Genomic DNA, 11,657 nt, shown 5'->3' on the forward strand with positions numbered 1-11,657 from the left:
GCCAGTACCAAATATGTAGCGTTTTATGGAAATTCTTGACTAGATCAAAAATACAATTTTTTTAAAAAAACTGCTCCAGAAATAAGCATTTCTTTAGATTGTGTGGCAAAACCTGTCCCTATAGGTAATTTTTACCCTAAAGTATTTTTAAAAAGTACACATTTTGTAAATTCAAAATGAGTAAATATATTTTTAGTTTAAAGTGCAAATCTGTGCTAAAGTTGGTGATTTCTGAAGATTAACTCAAAAAACCTCTACCTCCAACAACATGTTACCCCCCCTTGTCCTTTGGTACAAATATAAATGAGCATACATTTGAATGCTAGTAGCCTTCTGATTTCAGCTTTATACTCCATATGCACAGGATCACCAAACAATGGCATACAGAGATCCCAACATAAAAATAGTTCATATGAATTTTTATGGCTACATTAAAAAAAAATATTAAAGCATCTATATTCAGGTCAATAGGTATGCCATTTGTACAAATGTGTTAAAAGGGGGAGTATCTTAGTTTAACATGTTATTCACTCCAAACTAAGTAAGGCATGTAATTCTACACTTTTTGTTTTTGGGGTGTTTAATATATATAATTTGGATCTTCATACCTTAAGTCTAATAGAAAATCATGTAAACATTAATATTTTCTTCCATTAAGCATTAACAAAATATATATATATATATATATTGTGTGTGTGGCAATATGAGCAATCTCGCATATACCCACATATTGGTGAGAAGATCACCTTCCAGGGCCGGGCCAGACTGGCCGAGCGCCCCAAGCAACCCTGCCGCATTGCCACCTCCAGCAAGCACCCGTGTACATGAGTGCGCGCATGACAGCCACTTCACATTGCACGCCACCCTCCCCTCAGGTAGGCGCACGAGCGCACAAAGAACAGGACTCCAGACTGTACTGGGGTAGGCAGCAGTAAAATGCCCATGCCTACTCTGCCTAACCCTAGTTCCGGCCATGTCACCAATAAGTGCTACATTGACAATTGTTCTACTGTGGCAGGATACTGCTGGTGAGTTAGTTGTCTTTGAGTTCAAGTTCTCAATGACCTCCCCACACCAGTTAGATTCACAGTGAAGTTCAGTGATAGCTCCTTACATTTCCTCGATTTAGAGATTTTCAAGAATAGTGACAGATTAGATACTAATTTATGCAAATTTATGGACCGTAATACCATTCTCCAAGACCAATCCCATCATCCTAAATCCACCTCCGGGGGGGGGGGTCTTATATTTACAGTTTCTTCAGGTGATCAGAAACAACTAGGACCCTTCAAGAGGCCGCGAACAGCTGCTAGAGATGGCTTATCACTTTGAGGAAAGGGAAAACCAGCCAAAAGAGCGTGCACGTCAGGTGGATAGAGCTTCCATCCTTGCACAACAAGATTTGCGGTCTCTACCAATAAACGTAAGGAACCAGCGCTGATTATTTAATATTAATATACTTTTTCAACCAAAAGCTCTGCTATCCGTAGAGCTTTAGTGGACAGATGGGAGATTGTGCAGACTGATAACTCCTTGTCCTTTACCAAGATCAACAAACCAGTTTTTGTATATAGGAGAGCCAACAATCTGGGCAACATCCTGATAATTAAAACCTTCCTTTCCCCACTCAAACCTGGCTCCTGGCTAGGCATCCAAAACCTGTTTGTTATAAATGTAATGGCTACTTAATGTGCACTGGGATAGTCCAAGGTTCTTCTTTTACTCACCCCCATACTGGAACAAAATTCACAGACTTACATGTACAAGTACTTGTGGTATATCTGGCCTGGTGCCCGTGTGGTTTAGCATATGTTGGCAAGGCTAGTGCCACGTATCGTGAAAGAGCAATCACAGGTGTTCCATCAGGACAGCCATCAGTACTGGACAAGCCTTGCAGCCAATTGCTAAACATGTTTTGGAGACCCGACATTCACTGCCCAAATTTCACCACATGATCATTAATCACACACCCCTCTATTTGTTTCTATAATCTGTCTTTTGACTGCTGTAATGTGCAATTTATAAATTGCTGTATACACAGCACTGTCTCTTGAGTTTTATTATACAATATTGACTAGCAGTCTGACGATAAGCCAGGGTTCATCTGTAACCACACCAAGTGCTCCTGTAATTGTACAACCTGTCCTTTGACTGCATTAGTGGGTAATGCAAACTTCTATATACACAGTGCTGGCAGCTACTAAGCGACTGTTGCGTGTGACTAAGTGTAAAGTGACTACTAAGTGACTAAGTAAAACAAGGGGGAGGAAAGGAGGCTCACAGAGCAACCACTGGAAGGGGCAGTGGAGGCGAATGAGGGAGGAAGGTTTGTGACAGTCAGGAGGGGAAGTAGGGGACAGAAGGGTAGGGGGGCTGGTCCACAGCTTGTCCAAAACAGCAAATTCGTCGTTTTGGCTGAAGATGCTGGGGAGGAAAACTCTGAACTGGCATCTATGGAGCAGGCTGACTCTTTGAGCACCCTGGGAGGCAGTGGTTCTAATACGGGTGGTGGGGTGAGTGCAAGGAAGTAAAGGCAGGTTATAGTTATAGTGGATTCAATTATTAGAAAGGTGGATAGGGTAATCTGTTGTAAGGCCCCTACGTGCCGAATAGTCTGCTGCTTGCCGGGTACTACGGTTCACTATGTGGTGAAACGAGTGGACAGATTATTGGGAGGGGCTGGGGAAGACCCAGCGTTCTTGGTACACACAGGTACCAATGACAAAGTTAGAGGAGATGGTGGTGAAGTCCTCAAGAACGATTTTAAAAAAACTAGGTGAAAAGTTGAGGTTGAGGACTTCCAAGGTAATTTTCTCAGAGATATTACCTGTGCCACGAGCAATGCTAAGGCGACAGCAGGAGCATAGGGAGATTAATGCGTGGTTGAGAGATTGGTGTAGGGAGGAGGGTTTTGGGTTTTTGGAGAAGTGGGCTGATTTCTCAGTCGGCTACAGGCTCTTTGCTAGGGATGGGCTGCACCTCAATGATGATGGGGCAGCTGTTTTGGGAGAGAAGATGGCTACAGGGTTGGAGGAGATTTTAAACTAGGTGTGGGGGGAGGGTTCAGTGGAAGACAGGTTAGATGAGATAGTGGGCAAAGAAAGGGAAAACGGGGGAGGAGATATGGCTGGGGGTATTGTTAAGGATAGGGAGGACCACATGTCATATGTTCAATATTGTACCAGTATTAAATGTATGTTTGCAAATGCAAGGTGTCTGGTAAAATGGGAGAGCTGGAGGTAAAATATGATGTGATTGGTGTGGCCGAAACATGGCTGAATGAGTCGCATGACTGGACAGTTAATATCAGTGGCTATACTTTGTTTCGGAGGGACAGAGGCAATAGAAAAGGAGGAGGGGTATGTCTTGTTTGTTAGGCAGGATTTTAAAGCTTATATAAAGGAGGTGGTTATGTTAGAAAATGAGGGGGCAGAAGTCTTATGGGTGGAGTGCTTCACCAATTGTAAAGAGTCCAGCAAATTAATTGTAGGCATATGCTATAGACCCCTAATGTAAGTGACGAGGAGGAGGCTAAGCTCCTGATGCAAATAGAAAAGGCTGCTAGTTTGGGTAAAGTAATGATAGTGGGGGATTTTAATTACCCAGATATTGACTGGAGCAACAGTACTGCCAGATCAGTTAATGGGAACAAGTTTATAAACTTGTTGCATGACAATTTTATGGCACAGGTTGTTGAGGAGCCTACCAGAAAAAATGCTATTCTGGATCTACTGATCTTAAATTACCCAGAACTTATAGCAAATTTGCAAGTCATTGAACCCCTGGGTAATAGTGCGCATAATGTTATTTAATTTAATATCTGGTGCAAAAAACAAATATATAATGGGGCAACAAAAACCATGAATTTTGGAAAACCTAATTTTAGTGCCTTGAGGGCAGCCCTACAGAGTATTGATTGGGGCATTAAGTTTTCAGCTAAAAACACAGAACAGGAATGGATGTCATTTAAAATGATATTAAATCATTACTGTTCTCAATTTATTCCCTTTTAAGAGTAAATGTAGAAGCTCTAAGAATCATTCTATGTGGCTTAATACAGAATAAAGAAGTTAATAGGAAAGAAGAGAGAGGCATTTTAAACTACAAATCTGTTGGGACAGAAGCTGCATTTAATGAATATAAACACTGTAATAAATGTTGTAAATCAGCAATCCGGAAAGCAAAGAAAGGGAATGAAGAGTTAATTGCGGTGGAGGTGAAAACGAAAATATGTTAATAGTAAAAAGATGCAGGTTGAGAGTGTTGCTCCATTAAATAATGGTACCAGTATGGTTGTAACAGATACAGAAAAGGCAAATGTGATAAATCAGTTCTTTTCTTCAGTGTATACAATAGAGGAGTCTGAGTTCCCAGGCTCACTTCATAGCTGCACTAATGGCTTAGTCAGTGGCTGACTCAGGATATGATTCATAAAGTTTTAATAAAAATTTATGTAAACAAGGCTCAGCCTGGCAATTATAGGCCAGTAAACTTGACATCTGTGGTGGGCAAATTATTTGAAGGCTTGTTAAGGGATCACATTCAAAATTTTGTCCTAGTGAATGGCATTATGAGCAGCAATCAGCATGGCTTTATGAAGGATAGGTCATGTCAGACAAATTTGATTGCTTTTTATGATGAGGTAAGTAAGATGCTGGGCAGTGGGGGGGGGGCAGTAGACGTGATCTATTTGGATTTTGCCAAAGCGTTTGATACTGTGCACCACAAACGACTGCTTTCTAAACTAAGGTCTGTTGGGCTTAATCAAGTCGTTTGCACATGGATAGGAAACTGGCTACAGGATCGGGTACAGAGGGTGGTTGTTAATGGGACATTCTCTACTTGGAGTAAGGTTCTTAGTGGGGTCCCTCAGGGCTCAGTATTGGGTCCACTTTTATTTAACTTGTTCATTAATGACTTAGGTGAGGGTATTGTAAGTAATGTATCGGTGTTTGCAGATGACACAAAATTATCCAGCCCAATTAATTCCATCCAGGATGTGGCATCCTTGCAACACGATCTTGACAAACTGGCAATCTGGGCAGCTAAGTGGCAAATGAGATTCAATGTTGATAAATGTAAAGTCATGCACCTGGGATGTAAAAATATCCAAGCCACTTATACCCTTAATGGGACTGCACTAGGAAATCCATTATGGAAAAGGACCTTGTAGTCCTTGTAGATGATAAACTTGGCTGTAGCAAGCAATGCCAGTCAGCAGCATCAAGGGCAAATAAAGCCTTGAGCTGTATTAAAAGGAGCATAGATTTTGCTGGAGGAGGGGGTTATTCTTCCACTGTAGAGAGCACAGGTAAGACCTTTAAGAGCTTTAAGAAGGGGTTGGATGACTTTAAAGGAGAAGGAAAGCTCGTCGGCGCTAACCCCCCTCCCCCCTCCCGTGTATTGCCCCCCCTCCCTCCTCCCCCCTGGCCTACCCCTCCCGCTGGGCAAATGGCCCTAACTTGTTACTCAACCAGGATTACTTCAGCGCACAGCCCAGTAGTATATGCAGCGGTGCTTCTTTCCTCATAGACATTACCGCAAGTCTACGACATAAATCCAAGTAGAAAAGTGAGGAGAGCGACCCAGGGCAGAAGATCTGCAACAATGTGATTTATTAGCTGCTACAAACACACAACATGTTTCGGGCCTCAAACGCCCTTTACACTTGATAAAGGGCGTTTGAGGCCCGAAACATGTTGTGTGTTTGTAGCAGCTAATAAATCACATTGTTGCAGATCTTCTGCCCTGGGTCGCTCTCCTCACTTTTCTACTTGGATTTAGGCCCTAACTTGTTACTTACCCTTCTGCGCAGGTCCAGTCCAGGGAGTTCACAGGCGACATCTTCTTCCACGCGATCTTCTTCCTCCTTTGACCGGCGTTTTGGCGCATGCGCAGTAGGATCATTTCGCCGGTCCGGATCTACTGCGCATGCGCCAAAAGTCACGCGCATGCGCAGTAGATCGTACCGGCGAAATGATCCTACTGCGCATGCGCCGTAGGATCACCTCCCCGGGCGGAGGGGGATCTTGTAGGGCCTGAGCTGTTACAGCAGTGATAGAGAGATCATGGCCCACAGGAACACCGGCACCGCAGATCCGCCTCAAGTTCCTGCTGGAAGCGCCGCTGCACTACAGAAAGCACAGAATGTGGCAGCTGAAGGATCCAGCAGCAGAGAGCCAGGGAGGAGAAATCAAGCACCGCTCAATGGATGGTCGCCCTTTCGCCGTTTCTGTAGAAGACAGGAAGCATAGTTTCTGTAAGTTATTTCTTAATAAAGACTTTGCTTTTTTAAAGTATAATTTGTGTATGTGTTTTTTTTCGTTGTGTACTAACGAATTTTTTTAAAATTTTTTTTGATGTTACTGGTCCTTTAAATTATGTTCAGGTGTAGCTGGCAGAACGTCTTTTATCGATCCAAGCATATCCATATCCAAGCAGTAACTGGCCATTTTTAACCCCTCTAAGCACAAGCCTTATATTACAGTGTCTATCTCTATCTTCCAAATCTGCCATTTCTAGAGCTTTATGTGAAGTCTCAAGCTTTTTATACTGATCCAAAAAGTTGTTATGAGCCTGTACTAGTGCCTGTATTTTAATCTCATTATAATCTGTTTGCCCCCCGCTCTTTTAACTCAATAGAAAGCTCTTTCACCATTTGCTTTACATCTGTTTGGATATCAGTTCTAATGGAATTTAACAGGGCTATCTTCATAGACCAGAGATTTTTTGCTTATCGAAGACTCGTCAACATCAGAAATTTGACTTGTGGGAGACAGAGAGGCTTTTCCTGAGCCATATTGTGTAAAGGTACCTAGTGGCCCAGCGGTGAGTCAAAAAATTCATATATTCAAATTAAAGGGCCCTCAACATACTACTCATTGCCCAACTCATAGCTCCTGGGTGTGTTTATCAAGTCTGACCTTTGTTCCTGACCCTTGCCTGTCCCTGACTTTGCTATCCTGCTGCCCGTACTGACCACTACCTGTTATTGACCATTCTTCACGTCCTGATTCTGTACCACGTTATTATCTAATGTTGACCTCGGCCTGTGACCTTGACTACGCTTCTGTTCTTGATTTTGCACTGTATTGCCTTTAGTACCGACCCGGCCTGGACACTTACACTTCCAGTTCCCCGTTCTACTTTTTTTACATTCATTTCCCTAGCCTGCCAATAATTCTCTCTTTAGTCCTCTCACATCTGAGTAACGGAGGGTTCTTCTTGATGCCAAAGGCGGCTGCTGTACAGTGAGCCATGACCAGTGGCGGAACTACCGGGGGAGCAGGGGCAGGGGTAGGAGCAGAACTAGGGGTAGGCAGAGTAGGCACGTGCCTAGGGCGCAAAGCTGGGGGGGCAGGCACGTACCTGCTCTGTCGCCTACCCCGTTTCCGGTCCCATCTCTCCCAGACTGCCGAGTGTAACGTTTCTTATAATGCCTCCTGCACATGCACGCACGCCATTTGGCGCATGCGCGCTGGAGCGCAGTTTCACGCGCACTGAGCCGGCGCAGTGGCCCGCCAGGTTGCCTAGGGTGCCTGCCAGGGTTGGCCCGGCTCTGAGCAGGGGGGTGCAATTGGGCCAGGACACGCACCCCCTCAGTGCCCCCCGGTAGCTCGCGCACTGCCGATTTCGTGGGCCGATAATCTAGCACGGAGGGGGGTGGGGGCCGGCTGCACGTCCCGCACCAGGGCCCGCCCCCCTCCAGTTACATTACTGGCCATGACCTGCCTTTTGGAGCATTAGAACATTAGTCTAGTCTAGACAATGCCTTTATCTTGTGCACTTTTCCCCTCCAGTTTGTGCCTGTATGTTAGCCACCCAACCACTTAGACTGTAAGCTCTATGGGGCAGGGGCTTCCTTCCCACTATGTCTCTTACCAAATAGCACTAAAGCTCTGTGTCCTTATATGAGCTCTGTGTCCTTATATGAGCTCTGTGTACTGTGTATATTTATTGTATTTATGTACTTTTATATATTATACTTTTATTTATATTGTACTTTTATGCATTGTATGGTGCTGCAGGTCCTTAACAGTGCCTTACAAATAATGTTATATATACACAATATAAAAAATGCCAAAATGCCAAAATTACTTTGTATCTTGCTGTTATTTTACATACTACCACATGGTGGCAGGAGAACCAAACTCTAGTTTGAGACTAGCTCATTAATGGCATGATTGTATTTAAGTAGTAGCTATAGTGTCACAATCTTTTTAGCATCCTCTAGTAATCAGTGGCTTATTGGTTAAATATAGATTTGTTTTTGACAAATTGTTTAGTACTGTTGATGATTAATGGGGGGGTTTTTTAACACTGGTGCTGAGTGACATGACAAATATTTATGTTGCACCCTGCCCCTTTTCTTAATATTTGCCTCCAACTATAGTTTCTGAAAAGCAGTTTTAACATGAAGGCAAGAGCAGCAGTAATGTAATGTAAATGACACATGTCCTACACATAAAACTAGAACGGGTTTAAACAGCAACCCATTCACTGGCAGTTGGTTTTCCCAATACATTTGCCTGAAATGCTAAACTGTATTTTCTTTGGGAAACTTTACCTAGATAAACTATATACAGGTTATGGGATCCATTATCTGAAATGTGTGGGACCTGGTATTCTGGATAAGTGGTTTTCCTGTAAATAAGCTCACCAGTGCAGTTTAGTTACCCTCAAATACAAGTGAATAATTTAAATTTAAAAATTGAATGCATTTCCTAAACTGGAAAGGAGCTTTCTGGATATATGTTTTTGGATAAGGGATCCCATAATTACTTTGTTTAGGAAAACATGAGTTTTCTAAGTGTGATTTAGGGGTTATTTTCTAAACTCAGATTTTTTTCTGGTCAGAGTTTTAAAGGGGAAAACACAATTTTTTCTTAGAAAAAAAACTAGAATTTTTCGTGATTTATTAAATCTCAATGCTGCTGAGTCCGAATAAAAAAGTACTCCATCTCAAACCTGCCGAGGTCACGTAGAAATCAATGAAAGATGACCCATTTACAATTGGAAGATATCATAATTTGTACTGGGTTTCGTACAATAATCCAAAGAATTTGTGGTTGGTGGGCGATAATCCTGCACCAGATTGATTGATAAATACGGTAAAAATGTGCATGGGAGTTTGGTTGAAGTAGTTGTAAGAAAATATCCTAATTACACAGCGGCCGTTCACAGACCAGCAGCTATGCCGCCACCCAAACTTTTCTATGTTGCTGCTCCTTAGCTCTGGAATTACATACCTGAATTCCATTCCATAAGGAGTGCTCTCTCAAGCTATTCAAAAAAAAACCTAAAAGTCTACCTTTTTGGAGAACTAGAACATTAGTCTAGTCCTGGAATTTACAGGCTAAAATCTGAAAAAATTGTAGGATCCTGTACCAGATTTTAGTAAAATGAATGATAAATATGGTAAAAATGTGCATGGGAGTTTGGTTGAAGTGGTTTTAAGAAAATAGTGAGAGATTTTTTGATTTTTCTAAAAAAAAAAAAACCCTAAATGTACTTGTGATTCCACTACAGTCAATAATAATCTGGAATACCACTCTGACAAGGATGAACAAACAATGTAGAAAGCAAGAAATCCAGCAGCACTCTAAATAACTTGGGTGGTGTAATGGTGCCAGAAACACTAAACCACTAGCCCTTTAAAAATATTAATTGTTCACTTCAAATGCACTCTATAAGAAATGGTCTTCCCATATTTTAAAAATGTACACTGGAGAAATAGTAATGGTGTATTTTGTTTGAGGAGATGAATGTAAAAGGCCATTGGGGATGAATGAACAAGTGAGAGATAATTGAAGTGAGACGGGAACAGTAAATTAATAAGGTTAAAGTAATTAACCTGAGAAAATAAAACAGCCCTTGAGATATTGAAAGATGCATTTGTTGCTTCTAAATTATTCCTCATATTGAGAAATATATGTCCTGTAGTATAAGTATAGATTATATATAATGATGTACTAAATTTGATATTTCAGACAACTAATATTCTAAAATTGCTGGGCATGTGACTACAATAGAGCTTTGTATGTATAGAAGAAGTTGGCTTTATTGAATCTGAACAAATACAGTATTACAGTACAGCGTGTGGCACATTGCTGAGTCAAATGTATCATTAAAGCTTTCTTTATCTGTACCTTGTATATGGCTTGTTTTCAAGGCTTTCATCCAAAGGCATTCTGACTGCAAAATAAAAAAGGGGAACAAAGAATGTAAAAAAAGGAAATTGTTTTGTTTGAATAGGCTGTTATACTGATTTATAATTAGCATTTTACAAAAAAAAGGAAATAATTCCATCTGCCATGAAATGTACATCTGCACCCCTTCCTTTACCCACATTATATATTTTCCTAAAAAGCATTAAGCCAATATGTTCTGAGAAGAATTGTATTTTTTTTACACATTTTTATATACATTATTTATTGTGTTAGAATGAATACAGTGTTCATTTTAAAGGTCCTTTTTACAAATTAGTTACCTGATAGAATTCTGCACTCACGTGCAAGATTTCTGCCATAGAAGACAATAGGTTTCAACAGTACAATACTAGAGACCACTTGAAGAAACAATTAAGAGGGCTGACGCAGTGAGCAAAGTGCACATTTTGGACGCAAATGCAATGCAACCTGAAGCATTTTTTTCTCCATAACTCCGCTGTAATTGCAGTCACTAGGGAACAATGAGTCTGGCACAACTGCAGTCCAGATGGCGTCACTTCCGAATTTGCATCAAAATGATGTCTCCACCTGACTCTTTAGATGCAAGTATGCTCCATCTATTGACACAGACCACTATGGGAACCGTAGAGCTACTGCCACTTTTGAAGGCAGAGTTAATTCCATGGTACACTGTGATTCACAAGAGTTGGCAGGATAGAGTAACACTGAGCACAAATATAGAGAAGTACAAAGAACTCCTTTTGACATGAATATCTTTAATGAATAGTATTTTTTGCACAAGTGACTATGGCAAACTTACATAACCCCAACTGCACTCAGTAGTGGTAAATGACCCCTGTTCTTTTAAAGGTAACGGTTCATTTAGTTGTTAATACAAAATAAACAATAACAAAACCATAAACATGTTGGTTAAATCAATGTGTGCAGATGGAAACTAAGTCTTAACACTTAGGTGGTGTGGTGATGGTAGGCTGCAGATGTCAGAGAGTTTGAGGTGGGATAAATTCTTTAAGACTTCTAATGATCCTATCATGTTGGATTGGGGTTATATGGACCAGGCTGGTACCACCAGTACAGGTAGTATGTTTGGGCTGCCAAATATACCAGCCTTGGTAAGGCTAAGCCTCCGTCCTCTTTGTCAGCCGTCAGCTTCTCCCAGGCAATTCTCAGTTCCATATAAAGGGAAGAATCAGGCAGTTGATTTTTTTAAAGATAGATTTTGGATATGGATTGTGGCATTGTATAAGTGGTATAAAAATTTGGGGAGATAGACCATCTTAATAAGGGTTATTCTCCCCAACAGTGAAAGGGGAGCTTTGCTCAGATTTAAAGGTCGGAATCAAGTTTTGAGATTATGAGTTACGATTGCTCTGTATGTTCTGGGAGGGGTCTTCATGTATATTGAGTCAGAGATACTTAAACCCTTGAACCCACTTTAGCGGAGCATTGGGGGGGAGGTTGGGGAGG

The sequence above is a fragment of the Xenopus laevis genome, chromosome 7S (assembly GCF_017654675.1).
Source record: "Xenopus laevis strain J_2021 chromosome 7S, Xenopus_laevis_v10.1, whole genome shotgun sequence".
NCBI classification, from domain to species: Eukaryota; Metazoa; Chordata; class Amphibia; order Anura; family Pipidae; genus Xenopus; species Xenopus laevis.